General features: G+C 33.9%; 1 protein-coding gene and 1 non-coding gene across 3 annotated transcripts in view; one reads left to right on the top strand and one right to left on the bottom strand.

Annotated features, from left to right (window-relative positions):
• The window catches only part of LOC106668483 (dnaJ homolog subfamily B member 6-B-like), a 113081-nt gene that overhangs the window by 38831 nt on the left and 56448 nt on the right, over positions 1 to 17802 (top strand). The window lies entirely within an intron of this gene.
• On the bottom strand, positions 3672 to 3744 carry Trnay-aua. The gene has a single exon. It is a non-coding gene; the product is annotated as a tRNA-Tyr (tRNA).

The raw sequence follows: 17802 nt of genomic DNA, 5'->3' as shown, positions 1-17802 counted from the left end.
TATCTACAACTGTATATCTATTATATACAACCAGCAGATTGGATTTCAATTTATGGTTGTGGGGTTACGGGCGTTATACAGAAAGCTACCCATTGGCATCCGCTCTGGATTAATAAAATGTTATTAATCATTTAAGACGTCTCTTATCCATATCCTTTTTAATCGCTTATTTGGTAATTTTGGGGAATGGAGTAATCTTATTTGTGTGTTAGTGTAATTTTGTAATTTTCTATGAAAACGTAATATTTTTGATGGATGAAAAAACTGTTGATATGTGAAGTGTGATTATTGTATACGTAAAAAGGGGCAGAAACAATTAGTCTTAAAATTTCGGATTGAAAACTCTGCACTCTTAGAATATTGGAATATTTGGCCGATCAAACCAAATAAGTTTGAGTAGGTATGTAAATGTCGAAAGTTTTGATTTTAATAGTAATTAATTAATCTTTATGTAAGATATTGGTTGAGATAAAAAATTCCGTGTCGCGAGTGGGATGGTGGGTTCGAATCCCTCTCGTAATAGTGACTTTTTATCTTAACCAGGACCTTACATAAAGATTAATTAATTGAAAGATGTTATTTGGTCAATCGGACCACGAAATCTAATGAATTTAATGATAATATTGATAGTCGGTTGAGTAGATAATAAAACATTTTAAATAGCTTGTTAAGTTTTAGGGATGGTTAGGGATTTTTTTTTTAAATCGCGTGTGGATTCCAACTTAATATTCTATTAAATGTCCTAAAGTCCAAAATACTTAACTTTGTCGTATTGAGGAACAGGTTAGGAAAAGATATAAGTATATGCTAGGACAATCTCACGGCGGAGTGTAAAGCTGAACCTAACCATTGATAGATATAATTTTTTTTAAAGATTTATAGATGGCACATTTTTTCTATGTGCCATTATACAATTTGACGGGAAAAAAATATAGTTGTACATTTTTGTGAGGTATCTATTTATGGTCTGCCTGGTGGTTAATTGTTACCGATTAGTTTGGTCTGCCTATCCTCTCCGAGTGGTCTGTCAGATGATTTTGGTATTCACCATCTTCAGGGGTTGGTTTTAACCAAAATTATTATTAAATACTGAAGATAGACAAGCAGAAACGCGATTTACTGACCAAAACCAAAACTTCCGTTGACTGAAATGTGGTCGGATTAAACGGCTATTTGCATTAGCAGAACTCAACTATTTATACATTCTCGAACATGTAATAAATGGAAATAGTTAAAAAAATCATTTTACGGAAACACAGAACTGATGTTGTGTTAGATCAGCTGTCAACGGCGTTTATCGACGGAAATGGGATAAACATTGAATGTAAAAAAGGAAAAAGGATTGCCAAGGTTAAGCATGTCAAACTCCGTGAGTGATTCTACAACTTATTTGCGAGATAAAGGATCCCCTAGACACGGCTACAATGGTGGTTTTTTTTTTAAGTCGGTATGAATTATATGGTTAGAGGCATAGAAGCATATATAGGTATATTACCACAAACATAGAACTCTGGTAACATTCACTTTCCCAGAGTACTCGATATTCCTCGGGGCGGGGTTCACAAATTTCTTCCTTTCACGCTAATAAATTACATTCATTCTAATAAATTAACACAAACACCCGACACACGTAGAATCTGGTCACATTCACTCCTCCAGAGTACTCGACATTCCTCGGGGCGGGGCTAATAAATCTCTTCCTTTCACGCTAATAAATTACATTCATTTCAGTGAATTAACCTATAACACCCGATACACATAGAAGTCTGGTCAGGAGTTCTCTCAGAACAGTCTCAGGAGAAATTTAAAAACCAAAAGAGTATATATATCTATATAAAACCGTTATATTTATTGGTCTGATTGACCAAATTACTTCTTTCAATTAATTAATCTTTTTACGTTAGGTTTTGGTTGAAATGAAAAAGTTAGTGACCACCAGTCGATGGTCGTGGGTTCGAATCCCGCTCGTGACACTAACTTTTTCATTTCAACCAAAACCTTATATATAAAACATTGCAAATTAATCATTTGTTTTGAAAATAAATTCATTGTAATTGCATCTAAATTTTAGTAAATTGAAACTCGCCGTCATTAACGCATTATATTGTTTTAAACGTAAAAGTGCCATAAGAAATAATGCCAGTGGCAGAAAATGATTGGTATAGACACCAATATACCATTTAATCCTTCCAAATAAAATTACAGTGGCCTACTGCCACCACTTAAGTAGTAAGTAACTTATCATTAGGCAGTCGAAAGTATAGTTCGACAATTGGGCAAGATTCAGGGAATTTAACTTAAAAAAGGTCAACCATTGTATATTTTTCCAGATGAGTCAAAACATTGCTATCGGGTTTGGTGTTGGTCCCGATAATTCTTTTATAATCGTAGTTAATATATTTAAAAGAATTTTAGCGATAAAATTATCGCCTAATGCCTGTTGAATTATTCATATTAAAACACTGGACTGAGGAATAGTCATAGTCGTAGGATTCTGTTCATTTGAATAAACAGAGAACAGAATGCCATGTAATATGCTGACAGTTCTGTTTCCATTTATGATCGATTATTGGTCTTGATGGTTATCAAAGTGCAGGGAACCTTTCCAACGATACCAGTATAGGTTTTTCCGTTCGAAACTGTAAATGCTCCACATCGGCCTTTCCTTGAAATATTTTTTCCCCTATTCTAATAGACAATAGACAATGGCAAAGACTACTGTTTCCCAAAGACAAAGAGACAAAAAATTCACTTTAAAAGGCCGTACCCTTGGCTTCAAATTAAGAAAGGGGCCTAAGGCTGATAAGACACATTAGCCTTAATATTGAACTCGAGAAAAGAACTAGTCCCAATTTGTTCTCGGACACTCATGAAAAGCAGTGGAATTGATAGTTAATTAGTTTGTTTTACAGTTCGAGGTCATATTTCACAACATTAATTTCGTATCATGATTATAACATTGAAGAAATTTCAGGATAGTAAAATGTTCAGGGTTATTCAGGTAATTCTGAAGCATTTTAATTATATTCTTAGATGAGGAAAACCAATTCGACGTGTCCCCATTCAGACACTACTCATCATAATTTTCCCATAAATAATAACTCAAAATTTACATAGAAAGTTTCATTATTAGTTTTAGTAGATAGCTGATTATTTTCTACATGAAAGAAGCCTCTTATATTTATAAAATAATTTTAAAACGTAGAATAGATATTTATATTAATCTTTTTTTGTTCGACCTTTATCACCTTTTGAAGATAGGAATCTTAATCTTGTAAAATTCTTATCAGTATAACTAATCAATTTATATTGTAATTTAGGTGATTATGTTCATGTATCCAACTTGGGATGCGCACAGAAAAGCAATATGAATATTTTTAATTCACTTAGCTGTGTTGGATGTAGTGATCAGTTTAAACTAGGTTTACTCAACAAAAATAGTTATAATTGACAAGACGAAATAAGAAAATGTTTTAAGATTTAGTTGTGCCTTCAATTTACAACTATTAGTTTAGTTGTACTTTATCAAATACCAGTTAACAAGTTTTTTGTCCCCAATTCCAAAACTAATAATTTATTAAATCCATTATATTTTATGGACCGATTGACCAAATAACTTCTTGCAGTTAATTAATTTTTATGTAAGGTATTGGTTGAAATAAAGAAGCTGGTGTCACGAGCGGGATTCGAACCCACGATATTCGGCTATATATGCCGCTGCTCTACCACTTGAGCCATCGTGACCTCTATCTCTTTTATCTCAACTAAAAACCTTAATTAATTGTAAGATATTACTTGGTCAAGCGGATCTCGAAACTAGTGAATTTAATAAGCTTAAAATGAAGTATACCCTCACTAAAGCTCTCATTTCATTTGTCGCCGAGAATCAAATAGATTACACGACATTTGAAAAATGGCAAAAAGGAGGGAAAATTCAAAAGGTGGGGTTGAGATGGGAAGTTGGTGTCCGAGTGAATCGAGTCGAGGTGACGACAGCTCAAGTGGTAGAGCAGCGGCGTATCTAGCCGAAGATCGTGGGTTGACTTTTTTATCTCAACTAAAAACCATAATCAATTGTAAGATATTACTTGGTCAAGCGGATCACGAAACTAATGAATTTAATAAATTTCAACAAAATTCGATCAAAAGCAGTTGTAATTGAAAAAAACCAATAAAATAATTTAGTTGAAAAAAAAATTATTGTGAATTCAACTACCAACTAAATTGTGAGTTGCTAGATGGAGACGTAGTAACTGTTTTAGTTGTTCTTGTTCCTAATTGGAAGTGATTTTTGCGCAGCACTACGGAATAGGAACAAGGATTTGTATTGATGCATGATTAGTATATTTCTAATAAACCTTTCACTAAGATAACTATCGTCCTTCTTGAAATAGATCTTTACTACCTCGGTTCCGCTTAAAACCGCCTGCGGTTCCAGTATGCCATGTTCTCAGCCTAATAATGCGCAAATTTAAAAAAAAGTGTGCAATGCTGGCCACAAAGCCTCATTAAATTGTGGTTATCTCACGATTCCGGTCTTGACCTCAGAAGAAAGCCCTTTCCTTTGGAAACCAATAGGAATTTCTTAATTCCATGACTGGGCTCAGCGGACGTTTACAAATTGCTTGTAACGGTGTACTTTATTACCTGAGTCTTTCAAAAGCTTTTAATTTTGGGTGAAGTACGGCAAAAGCTGAGAAAAAGTCTAAGCCTGCACATCCGAAATGGAGCTGTTGTGAACTCATTTATTTCCCGAGTGATCAATCGTTCTATAATTCTTGATGTGAATTTTTCTTTAATAATTTGATATGATTTTTCCTTAAAACTGTACAGAGCTTAATTATTACCAATGGCAACATTCTATCATTTTTTAAAGACATTTTGACGCTGAATTTAACGGTTCATAAGGCTTTTAATCTGAAGCAAAATTTCTCAGGCTATCTGCAAAAAACCTATTTTCGAACATTGTTTTTCGAAAAAACGACAACTTCTACAACTTCTTCAACCAAGAATTAAATAATTTATTTATCATTTTAGTATTTAGACTATTGACCAAATTACTTTTAATTAATTAATCCTTTTATGTAAGATTTTGGTTGAAATGAAAAAGCTAGTGCCACGAGCGGGATTCGAACCGACAACCTTCGGCTAAATGTGTCCGAGTGGATCGAAGTAGCTCAATTGGTAGAAGTTATGGTAGAGCAGCGGCGTATTGAGTCGAAGGTCGTGGGTTCGAATCCCGCTCGTGGGACTAGCTTTTTCATTTCAACCAAAACCTAACATAAACACATTAATTAATTGAAAACATATTAAAGTTATCTAGTCAAATTGATGTTTTGTTCGCAATATATTTCTAAAGTTTAGGGATTGTTAAAGAACTGTAGAAAGTTTATTTCGAAGTATTATAAACAATACTTACGTAAATAAGTAACTATATCTTAATTATGTAATTATGTATTAAAAAACGATCAGGGATAAGGCCAATTAGAAACACACCATTCTTTTCGTCGATCTTTTGTTGAATCTTGAACTCTTCAAGGCTTTGAAACTGCAATCAATAATTTTACTATTTATTCACCATTTTGAAACCTAATTGTAATGAAATTAAAAATTAAATTTACAGAGAACGAAATCAAACACAAATAACACACCTCAAAATCGTTAATCTTTTAAATTAAAAATTAAAGTTCAAACAAGATACTCACCGGGACAAAAGCATTTATTGCTCTTGTGTTTGGTAACTAACTCCAAACCACTTTTGTCGTAAATGAGCTTGCTTAGGGCAAATAAACAAAAGTCGCTTAAGTCTTCTTTGTGTAAATAGCATAAAACACATATTTGGATCTATGATTGTTAAGGGAGAAAAAATATCACACACAACAACCCAGCAGTAATCTTAGCTATCCAGAGAATGAAACAAGTTATAATACTATTCACTTTCAAAATATTGGGTTGTCCGGAAAATAATGCAGGATTTTAAGTTTTCATTAAAAAAAATCTATATAAAATATTCTGTTTACGTTTACAGGATTNGTATGGGAAATTATTTTGATTAAAGAACATTGCTTTAAAGTAACTAGTTTCTTTTTTTTTGTTTAATACCAAAATCCTGCATTATTTTCCGGACAACCCAATATTAACCCGGATATTAATTTTTGACATAGCAAAATTAAATAAGCTGTACTGTAGAAAAATCAATTGGCTTCAATCCGTTGAACCTGATCATTTTCAGGTCGGTCGCCTCACGATCTGACAATGCTTTCTCGCCTGCTTTCTAACAGACTATGCGTATGTGTCACGACTTACTACCATTTACGACACGTCTTACAAAGCTACCAACCCTAATGGGCTTTGGCTGAAGGGGCACCGTTATCTGAAATAGCATCGGCTGTCACTATACATCAAAGGGTTAAACAGGTATCTTGAGAAATACGAACACGATTCATAAAACTGCAAACTTTGTTTTACGAACTTCTAAATCGATCATGTTACGATTCAAGATTAAACTTAAATCCATTGTATTTCGTGTTCAGATTGACCAAATAACGTCTTTTAATTAATTAATCTTTTTATGTAAGGTCTTGGTTGAAATGAAAAAGTTAGTGTCACGAGCGGGATTCGAACCCACGACCTTCGGCGTATTTAGTAGCGTAGAACGTTATATTGTGGTATTTTAGAAAAACGTAAATACATAATAAAATAGGTAATAAATAGATAATAATAAATTATATATATATATATATATATATAATATTTGGAGAATTCTTTAGACTGTGTAATCATACCATTATTTCTTTGTCACACTTTAATTAAAATATTTGATTTTAAAATAATCTAAACAAAAGTTGAAGATAAAGTTCCTTGAAGTTAAATTATCTTCTAAACAGGCCAACGCATAATACGATAATTGCGAAATATGGAAATAAAATATTAAATTTTAAGAATTTTCGTACCAAGAAGTTTTTTATGGTGGGTGAATATGGCAATTCACTTTTTAGAAAAGATAGTTCATTGAATGCCTTCCTACAATTTGCGTAGTGAGGCGTGTTTATATCTTCGTCTGGCGATGAGTGTTTAATACTCGAAAGCCGGCTAGATGCCTAAAATTTTAGTGAATGTAGAACTATCTTTTCCTAGATGTGAACCTTGGGATTTGTTTTAAAAATGGCTAGTTTATTCAATTGGACTAAGATGTTACTTGGTCGTTACTGATAATATTGGTCCGCCTATCCTGGCTGGGCTCTTTCGGCATTTCGCCATTTTCAGGGTGATTCCGTGACTGTCACTGTCAAGCTGTAGGATTATTACAAGGACTCTTTATTGGTTTTAAATAATCAACTAACAATATAATAGATCCTTTACTGAACATGGCGAAATGCCGAAACGTGTCTGACAGACCTAACCAACGGGTATAAGCAGACCGAAATCATCGGTAAAGACCATACTTCAGTCTCATCACCTCAATCATCAACATGGAAAAATCTCGCAAAATAAAAGTTTGATCCAATGTAGGCAAAGTTTGATTGTGGTTATTTCATAGGAAAACCTATAAGGGACAATAAGTGCAAATATCCTCGTAGTCTTGTTACTTCAGTTTTATAGTTTAGCCATTTCTTCCTTGGTTTGCCTATCCTTGCTGTTTCGGGCTGTCAAAAGCGTTCTGCTATTTCTTTAGTAGTGGGTTGTTTTTTGTAAATGACAGAGCATCAACTGCTAACTCGATTTTAATAAATGAGGTACCGTTCGATGACGAATTTTATCTAGATGAGCCTTTTTGGTGTCTGAATGATAAGCGAGTGGGAGTACGCCTCCGGTGAGTGAAGGCCCTACAAATCATATTTTCGTAGTTATCTAGATCGTTCGATAAAAAGAATCTGATAAAAATGGTTAACATAATTGAAATATAAGCTTTGTAAATAATCAGGGTCATAGTAAATATATTGGAGAATATTTGAGACAGCATTATAAGAGTTGAAGAATCCACAGGGGTGGGGAATTTCAAATCTCATTGATATAATACAGCTTTTTGTAAGTAAGAATTGCTTTTTGTAAGTATAGAATTGCAAGCTTTTGAAATAATATCAGGCTGTGAATCAGTACTTAAAGATTGGCGAAGAGAGCGAGTATAATTGCAAAATTAATTCAGATCTAGCTGTTAGTTTCAATTCGTTGTCCAATTTTGACCAATCTTGGGTCAGTAATTTACACTACTTTAGATACACCAAAGAGCAATGTTCTTTCCAGCCCGCGACCTCAATATTCTTGAACATAATACTTCGATGTCTTTAATGTAAAACCTAATGGTATTAAAATTAATTAATATAAAACCATAAGGTTTTCATGATTTAGAAATTAACCGTTTCCCATAGCTACATAAAGATTTCATCGGGTATTTGAAATATGTAACCATCTTTTGAATAAGGCTAAACACAGGTTGTCCTAGACTTTCTTTTCTTGGTCGTCGGAGGGTGTGAACATGTTTAACAAGCGATCTTGAAAGTTGAAGGTAATTGATTTCCATTTCTGTAGGGAATGAACTTTGACGCTAAATTAGTTTAACCCCAGTCGTCCCATCAATAAGTTATAACCCTTCAAATCGGAAGGGAACGTGTAACATCTCATGCGTTAACTATATCATACCGAGAAAACCTCTGCCAAGTTCAAGATTTAGACGGTACCTAAGTATATTCAGCGGTAAACCAGCTTTGGTCCTCGTCTAAAAATGGATATGTAAATCCGAGGTTAGCCCATTTTATTAAAAGGCAATGCCCGTCTCGTCTGCGGCGATATAAGGGCCAAATGGTCCGTCCTTCAAATTTCGGCTTTTCTACGTAGGTTCAATTTCCCAATTTCACGAGGGACGTTGTACAATTATGCAAATGGGTCGGTTTGCGGCTGCCGTTCCATTTTGAAATTTAAATGCGGATCCTTTGTATTTCAAGTGGAGTCGGCTCCGTTGGGCTTGGTCCGTTAACTGATTTCAACGCTGGGGCGACAATTGGAATAACCGTTTGAAAATAGCAGTTCGGATTTTGAACTCAACGAAAGAAAAAAAAAAGATATAAAGAATAAATCTCCCTTAATAGTCCTTCATAGTGGAGTGAACGTAGTTATGGACCATTTATCCTCAGTTGGATCATGTGGATCTTTCTTACAAAAGAAAGAAAATATAAAATACCGACACGTATAATAAACAATGCCTTGGTTAGCTAAATTATTTTCATACAAGAAACTATGCTTGGCAAAGGCCACATAATAATTCAATAATTTACCATATAATACGAACAACATTACAAAACAATGAACAATAAATAAAATAATATGTTTATATTCAAGTTAAAGGAAATAAAAAGGTTTATAGACAATTAAAAAAATAGTATTGGATCTTGTTTTGCAAAAGATATCTTTTCTTCCCAATTTCACTGAAATTACAGTGTCATGTAAAGTGGGTCATATGCTTGGTTTGTGGACTGTCATGCTAGTTTTAATTGGACAGAGAAAGCATTATCCATCTGGTGCAAAAACAGACATGCGACACAGTTTTGTAAAATAGTCACAATTACTAACAAAATTCTTTGCTTGTTTCTGTTCGTTTACCCTACTTAGTAATAGGGATTGAACTTTATTTATTGAGATATAATTGGAAATCACTTTAAATAAACACTTAAACTTAAAGCTTGCGGATCATTTGGACTTATCTTGAGAAAGTGAAACGTATTCTAATTATATAGTCTTTCTTCAGAGTTGTTGATTTATCGAAGTAAAAATATGGAAAATGAATGGATTTCACAGAATTACCATCGAAGATGCTAATTCCCTAGCATAGACGTTGAAGATTTGCAGACGAGAGATAAGTGGTTTGCAAAAAATATGGAGGTAAAGCCTATATTAATTTTTAGATATCAAAGATGCCCTTTTTCCGTAATTTGCCCTTGTACCATTGTTGACAAATCTCAAGTTACAAATTCTTTTAAGTTACTTTTCTCTTTTCTTAATTTAAAATTATAACTCAGGCTGGTTGAAAGGTGTAAATAGTATTTTAACTTGCTTTTTTTTTCATTTTGTAAAACAAAATGAATTATGAACAATTTGATATTTTGAAAAAATCGGAATTTGTAGAAATGTTTTGTCATATCATCTGGAGGCAGTCGGGGAGGTTTGGAATACCTACGCTGCAATGATGTCAGCTAACCTCCATATACGGGCGCACCGGTTTCGATTTTCTTATTTTACCCATGTCCACCGTCATAAAAAACTTTTTATGTAGTTCGATTTACATTTCTTTTGTGTAAATATAATTTTACGTCGTATTTTATCGTCTTGCGATCCCTATAGTGATAAAATCGGGATGATCTCATTCGTCTAATTGGACGATGAAAGTTGTGCATTATCTGTTTGTACAGACTGTTTTCGAAACTTCAGCCTTGCTGCAAGTTTGGCCAGGTACGCGGAGGTGTTAAATATCCAGAAAAGTAGGTCATCCCTGTTTCATTGTATTTATTATTAGGCATGGCAATGAACCACACACACTCACACATATGCATAATTAATGATATATCGTCTTTATTATAAGAAATTTCACGTGATTGTTTATTCTAATTTTTCAATCTTTTCTTTTTTCAGGTGAATATCCTTGGCGTTTATGTCAATACTTCTATCCGAGAAATTTTTAAACATTTCCCGCAGTGAGTAGCCCATTTGATTATTGCTTTATAGATAACATATAAGAGAAGGATCTTGTGTCCTTTCTGTGTGCAAGGTGCTTCCTGAGATCGATAAATTTCAAATTGAACTACCCGTTTGAGCGTTTTAAAGTCAACCAGACTGTCCTAGACATAGTTGACGTGACATTGATTATTTTTCACATAACCATTTAACGTCGGCATTTTCCATTGGTGCCAAATTAACGAACAATATGATTTGAGAGGAATTTTACTGCTCAAACTCCTGAAGCATTATTGCACATATGTGTCAAAAATGTGAGATGAATTGTTGTCAGAAGTCAGATCAAAAGTGGTCAACTCAACATCGCCTATTCTTTTTTTTTAATATGTGTCTGACTGATTTTATGATAAATAGTTCGTCGACTCAAAGACCACCCATCACAATAACAAGAACGAGTGCAAATGCATTACTCTTATGACCGGACAATGTATTCTTTCCCCCAAATTCTGTTTTTTAACGAAGTTTTCTTATAACTTTTTAAAATAATAACATAAAAATCTGTACAAGCTTTGTATTTTTCAAAAGATTTACTTAAAAATTAGGTCGATTAATTTTAGTATGTATAAAAAATTTTACGGACATACACGTCCATAATTTACACAGTATAAATTTATAATTTAATTTGCATAGATTTTCTGGAAGTGTTCGACAATAACTTCTTGACCTTCTCCTTATTCGGATAGCAGGTTTTATGTATACATCCTACAGGGCAAACTTGGATCGTGACCGCTTTGACCCTCACGTCGTTCAGAAGATAAACGATTCTCGAATCCAACTTCCGAAAAATAAATTCTAGGAATTATTCTCTATTCATATTTCATTTCTGTTGAGAGCCCGTTTTCAAGTTTAACGCCCTCAGCCCAAGGGAGGACCGTAAGACGGTTAATAGCCGAAATGCCGTTCTTCTTCTTTACTGCCCAAATTTTACGACACTTTAATACTCGCCATGGAAAATGAAAATACGGCCACCGTTGTTCCCCATTACATCCGGTTTGACAATTTCTGAGTGTTTAATGATCAATTATAAGGTTTTAATTCAATTTTTCCTATAGTGTGTGGTGATTAGTGACCGTTAACCGATATTTATTTAGAAATCGTGAGATGCGGTCTAGTGTGATGTAGGTTTCAGAAAACCTTTTTCTTTATCGTGCCAATGTTTCGATCTTTATTGAGATCATCTTCAGGGCCTGGGATTTACAAACATATTTTCGTATAGTGGATAAGCTGCTGACAAACAACCTAATAATCCATTATTCATTTACCTCTAAAATAATAAAACCTTTAATTATTTGTGACCAATCAACCTATTTAGTGTAAATTGTACATTTGGTGTATGGTATATATATTTTAATTTTGGGCAATTTAACATCAAATGTATATAAGAACAAGATACACATTTTTGTACTTACTGATTTTTTTCAGAGGTATATAAACTTAAATTCTTTTATTTTCATGTTACTAATGAAAACATTTTCCCTTACTTCTTCACCTTTTCAACTATGAAATGACTAGTCTAATTTATACAAAAATCACAGTCAGTAAAAAACGTGCAAACTAGTCATTGTTGTTTTTATTTTTATTTACAAGTTTTTTACTGTCTGTGATATTTGTATAAATTAGACTAGTCATTTCATAGTTGAAAAGGTGAAGAACAAAGTGAAAAGGTTTTCAGTGTTAACATGAAAATAAAATAATTTAAGTTTATATACTTCTTACCGAAAATCAATGAGTACAAAAATGTGTGTCTTGTTCTTATAAATATTTGATGTTAAATTGGCTAAAATTAAAACGTGTAATATATATCCTTTTGTATTGCCTGGAAGAAGGTACAATAAAGTTCCGAAAGCTAGGCGAAGATTTAAAATTAAAAATAACATTCTTTGACCACATCCCTGATAATAACAACCAAGAGAACATTATCTATATCAGTTGGTCGATAAATCTACAAAACCCACCACAGCACACACACACACACACACACACACACACACACACACACACACACACACACACACACACACATATATATATATAGTATATATATATACTAAATTAATGAATAGAAATTGATTAATAGCAAAGATATTTGAAGACTTTGTGTAAAATTACTTCCAAAGTTGTTGACAGAATTGTTGGATCAATGTTTAACAAAAACTGTCTTGGGTCAATAAGATGTTCGATAGGGTGCGATGAAACTTACAAACGCTATATGAAACAAGACTTGTATAAAACATGCGATAATTATCATTAACTATATTTAGTCTTGCCTTACATTATTTTTTTTTGAAAAATGAAAAAAATGACATGAAATTATGATTCGTTAAGTAAATTCATCTGTCATGTATCCAACAGTCTCACTTTGCCCATAAGCAAATTAACATCTCTCATCCCTCTTTGGTTTCGGTCGTTGATTTTATAAATCTACCTACCATGAAAAATACAAACGTTTACAAAATAGGCTAAATCTATATCCATTTATAGCCAAATACACATTTAACTGCATTATTACAACACCTATTAAAAAAAAGCCTGCCAAGATAAGTTTAAATGAATCTAACATAGGAATAAATACTCTAATTTTCGGATTCAATAAACGATTCCATAAAGTACAGTTTAAAAAAAATCAATTTTGAATTAAGATTTACAGGAACGTCAATTCAGTCAATTATCTTTCAAGTAATTTCCATCGTCAAGGATAAAAAAACAATAATAAGGTGTATTACGACAGGAAAAATGTACCGAAGTGTATTGGGGTTTATTGCGATTAATTTATTTTTTCAGTATACGTGTGCTATTAGCACAAATGTTATTTCCTCCGATTCCGTTTGAAATGAAAAATAATCATTAACATAAATGCGCGCAATTACGGCTCATCGCCCGTCAGACGATATAGCAATTTATTTGTTAGCCTTCATCAAAATGTAATTATTCAGAAACGCGTCTCAGAATGGACAGAAAGAGGCCAAGATGGCTCAAATAGCGGCATTCAGTCAGCACCCCAGACATACTGCCGAGGACCGTGACATCGTGATTGACTGCGGTTTGAAATAGTCCTGATGTGTGCCGATGGCCATCCTCAGAAATATGACTCGGAAGTAGCGGCAAAATTCCTTTTACTCGGAAACGACGACTTTTCACAAGGTTGGCCGCGCATCATTAAACCGCATTCAATCGTAGCGACACTTTATTTAATGGATCGTTTAAAATTTCACAGAAAAAATTGAAAACCCTTCTAAGGTTCCAAGCTTTTACAGACTCTTTTGGATGGAAATAAAAAATCCAAAATCTGTCGTAAAAAATATATCAAAATCAACTACAGTGTTGATAAAGACGTAAATAGGGTATGGGCTGCTGTCATCTGTAAGACTTAAAAGGCCAATTCGTGTCGATTATTTTTCCAGAAAATATTCTGCCAAACTGCTTCTGATTAATAAATCTATCCGTTTTTAGGCCAATAATTTCAAGGCTGTATTCGATTCCCTCGACTTTGTAAGCGTTAAACCATCCGCATGCCGCATAATCATAACCCGGACGATATCTTCTTGACTCTTAGCATTCTACCCCACCGAGATATAAGGGTTTCTGAGTTGAACATTTCACAATTCCTTATCGGTAAATAATAAACAGGTATCGCTACGAAACACTCTGTAAAAAATCCGGAAAAATCCAGAAAATTTTCTACATTCTAAAATGTAAATGGAAAATAATAATTGTAACAACAGATATTATGGGCTTCTATTTATAAAGGTCTTTTTAATTTTAAAAAGTGGTCTCTGATAACGATCGGAGGACCACCAGGATAGGTTGCAATATTGTTACTGTCCTTTGCAATGTTAGGACAGAGTCTTCAAAGAAATTTGAGATCGCCTAAAAAGACTGTCAATCTGTAAACATATGTGGGGTTGTTTTGTCCTGATGATGACCTATTTAAAATAGGTCGAAAGCTTAGGAGTAGCAACTAAATTTGTTTTTTTCTTCAAGACCATACTTTGATCCAGAGTGTTCGTAAATCCAGAAAATACATTGATGTTTTTAAATCATAAGTATGACCAAAAAAGGAACTTATGTAACGCAGTGTGAAATAAACTCGTAAACATAAAAACCATTGTTTTAGAATGACTATTATCGATCAGGAAGGAAAGAGAAAAGAAGTTAATTAGTTTAACGATTTGGCATTGTAAAGCCACCAAGGGTCATCACGTGACCTTGCTCCCATGTCCACTGAAATGGTAACCACTATATTAATTATATACCACATTCACAATTAACCAAGACCACTGTAAGACACTTTGGCGAAAGCCAGGACAACACAACAAAAATTCAGCATAAGTTAAGAGGTAATTTTTGTTTTCGGCATCATCACTCTACAGTTCAACAATGCCATCGCCGATTAGACCTTATCCCCTCATACTTTGGAGAGAAAAAACTGTATTGTCCAGCTGTCTTTCTCGAAGCATTCGATCGGTTCTGACATGTTGGATTGCTGTGTAAATCAAAGGCATCATCCTTACTACCTACTTCCTTATCCTTAAGTCCTTTCCCGACCGTTCTTTGGGGATGACATATGGTTCTTCCCATTCTGTCCGGCGAGGAGTCCCCTATGGTAGTGTACTTTGTCCAATCCTTTACTTAATATGTATACTGCTGACCTGACCACACCTTCCCTGTTCACATTTGCAGATGACACCTGCAGTCCTGTCCGCTCACAATGATTCTCTCCTTGCCATTCGTTCCCTACAGTCTCACCTTACCGTCCTTGATCGTTAGCAAATGTATTATAGGATAAAATCATATGAAAATAATTTCGAATTATGGCAGGCATTCTTTCCTCCTGGATACCTCAACCATATTCCTCTACCTAGGACAAACTCTGTTCAAACGCCTCAGTGGAATATACTAGGTTTAAACGACAAGTGGACGAAACAAAGTTCTCTTTCGTATCTTAGACAGATGATCCAAACTATCCCTCCTCAACAATAAAAGGCTAATCTACAACACATTACACAAACCGGCATGCACTTATTTTATGGAAATATGGGGCGTAGCCAAAGCATTTAACCTATATCGCATCCAATTCTTCGAGTTGTATTGCAAATGCTCCTTTCTATGTCCCATCCTTCATCTTGATCTCACCTTCCTTTATGTTTCCAAACCCTCAAATTGAGGTACAACAATTTCCACCCTCACTCACTGGTCATCCCAATCCCTTAATTACCAACTTTCCTCAGCCACACTCCTCCATAGTCCACAAAGCCAGCAGATGGCTTCGTGATCTCGTGTTGAATGAATGATAGCGAGTGACAAGTGAATACTTATGTTTACTTATATCGGAGTGCCACTACTTAGCGAGTTCTCTGCTCAAGACAGTACTAGTCATTTATATTTCTCTATCATTATTGCATTTGTTTGTTTTGGTTAATTTTATAGTTGTAAATCTCAAATAAAACGCATGAAAACAAATATTATATTAATTAAATATTTTCTTGTGGTGTAATGAGTGGTGTAAATAACCTCTAGGAGTCGTTGAAATTGAAAACAAAATTTAAATTGAACAAAAGAGTAAAATATTTCGAACTTTTATGAACAAAACCTGTTCAACAAACGTGAATATTAAAATATATACCATAAATTTAAATAATAGTATTCGCTCCTCATTTTAACATGGGTTTGTACAATAGATGTTGCAAAATTCAAAACATCATAATTTGATCAATAATTTTATTGATCGTCAATTAAAACCATGGCTAATGAGCAAATCTCGTCGCAAAAGGCAATGGTCGATTAATTTGAATCGTGGAACTGTACAGGATGGTCATTTTCTTCAGACTTCCTTCTGCAGCATCTGCAAAATCCGTTAAATGGATCAAGAAATCGTTTTGAAGAATGACCAACTTAACAGGTCCCGTTTCTTCTAGCCATGGCAAATCCCAGATGAAAACAAATTTGTACCAAATCATTTTAGTTTTTTCTCATGTCCGCTTTGCCTCGCTTTTTCAGTAAACTTATTCTTATATTTAACGTTGTTAATCTTTCTAAAGTGGTCGCTACTAGAGAGTTTTCCCCGCTTTTTCTCTTTTTACACGATAAAATCCCAAGAAAATAATTTGAAAACTATGGGATATGAAAACGGGTGTAGAAAGTAGGCCTCGACGAGTTTTTGTAGGTCTATCACGCGTGGAATTTTAGGTTTTAGTGATAGGCCATTCTTGGACATGGATGGATCTCCATAAATCCACTGGCAGAAATCGTGCCGTCTCGCTCATGGAAAACCGGTATAAAGTCAAGGTGTGTACATCTTCCGAGGTCCCGGGAGGTCAGGTGACTTTTGACGCAGATGAACATGGATAAAACTATGTAAATGTTTTATTTCCATATCCGTTGAATTTTTTTTCTAACATAATTATTTCCTTCTTTCCACAAGAAAATATTGCATGGTTAGACCGTGAATTTCACACTTTTCCCGGTTCGAACACTTTCACCTCGAGTCATTTTTTCCGGTTATCTTATTTCCTTGACGCTTTTTTACGAGGCCATATATTTGCATATGTTTGGCATGCTTTGGAAAAATAAATTGTTTTGTAAGGAAATTAATGTACTTGAAGCGTATTTAAAGGATCGCACGATCCAGATAGATAAAATACAAACATGTCTTACCCAAACAATAGTTCTCTTCTAATTTATAAAAGTTTAATTTAATCTAGTTTGAATTTATGGAAGAATTAACTAGATTTCCCGCATTTCCTGCCAAGAGAAGCGCATAAAATTCTATATAGACAATTTGCATTATACGAAAAAGGAAAGAAGGAAAAATCCTACGTTCACGAAGTCTGGTTTGGTTATAACGAATCATTGTTATAATAACAAAATTGCAAAATATCGTTGACGGTAAATAATTACATTTTGCAACAAAGTCAATGTATTTTTCATGGTTGGAATTTTGTATCCCCTATTCGAAGTGATTTTATTAAGAAAGAATTATTTTTTCCCAATAATAATTGAATTCTAAGCCTGAAATTCCAGTTTTTCGTATTATCAGCGGTATGAATCCCCCGCGGATAACGAGAGTCTACTATACTT

The sequence above is a fragment of the Cimex lectularius genome, unplaced genomic scaffold (assembly GCF_000648675.2).
Source record: "Cimex lectularius strain Harlan isolate CLEC.00 unplaced genomic scaffold, Clec_2.1 scaffold3, whole genome shotgun sequence".
Taxonomy (NCBI): Eukaryota; Metazoa; Arthropoda; class Insecta; order Hemiptera; family Cimicidae; genus Cimex; species Cimex lectularius.
The sequence above is the reverse complement of the archived record's forward strand: the minus strand, read 5'-3'. Positions and strand labels throughout refer to the sequence as shown.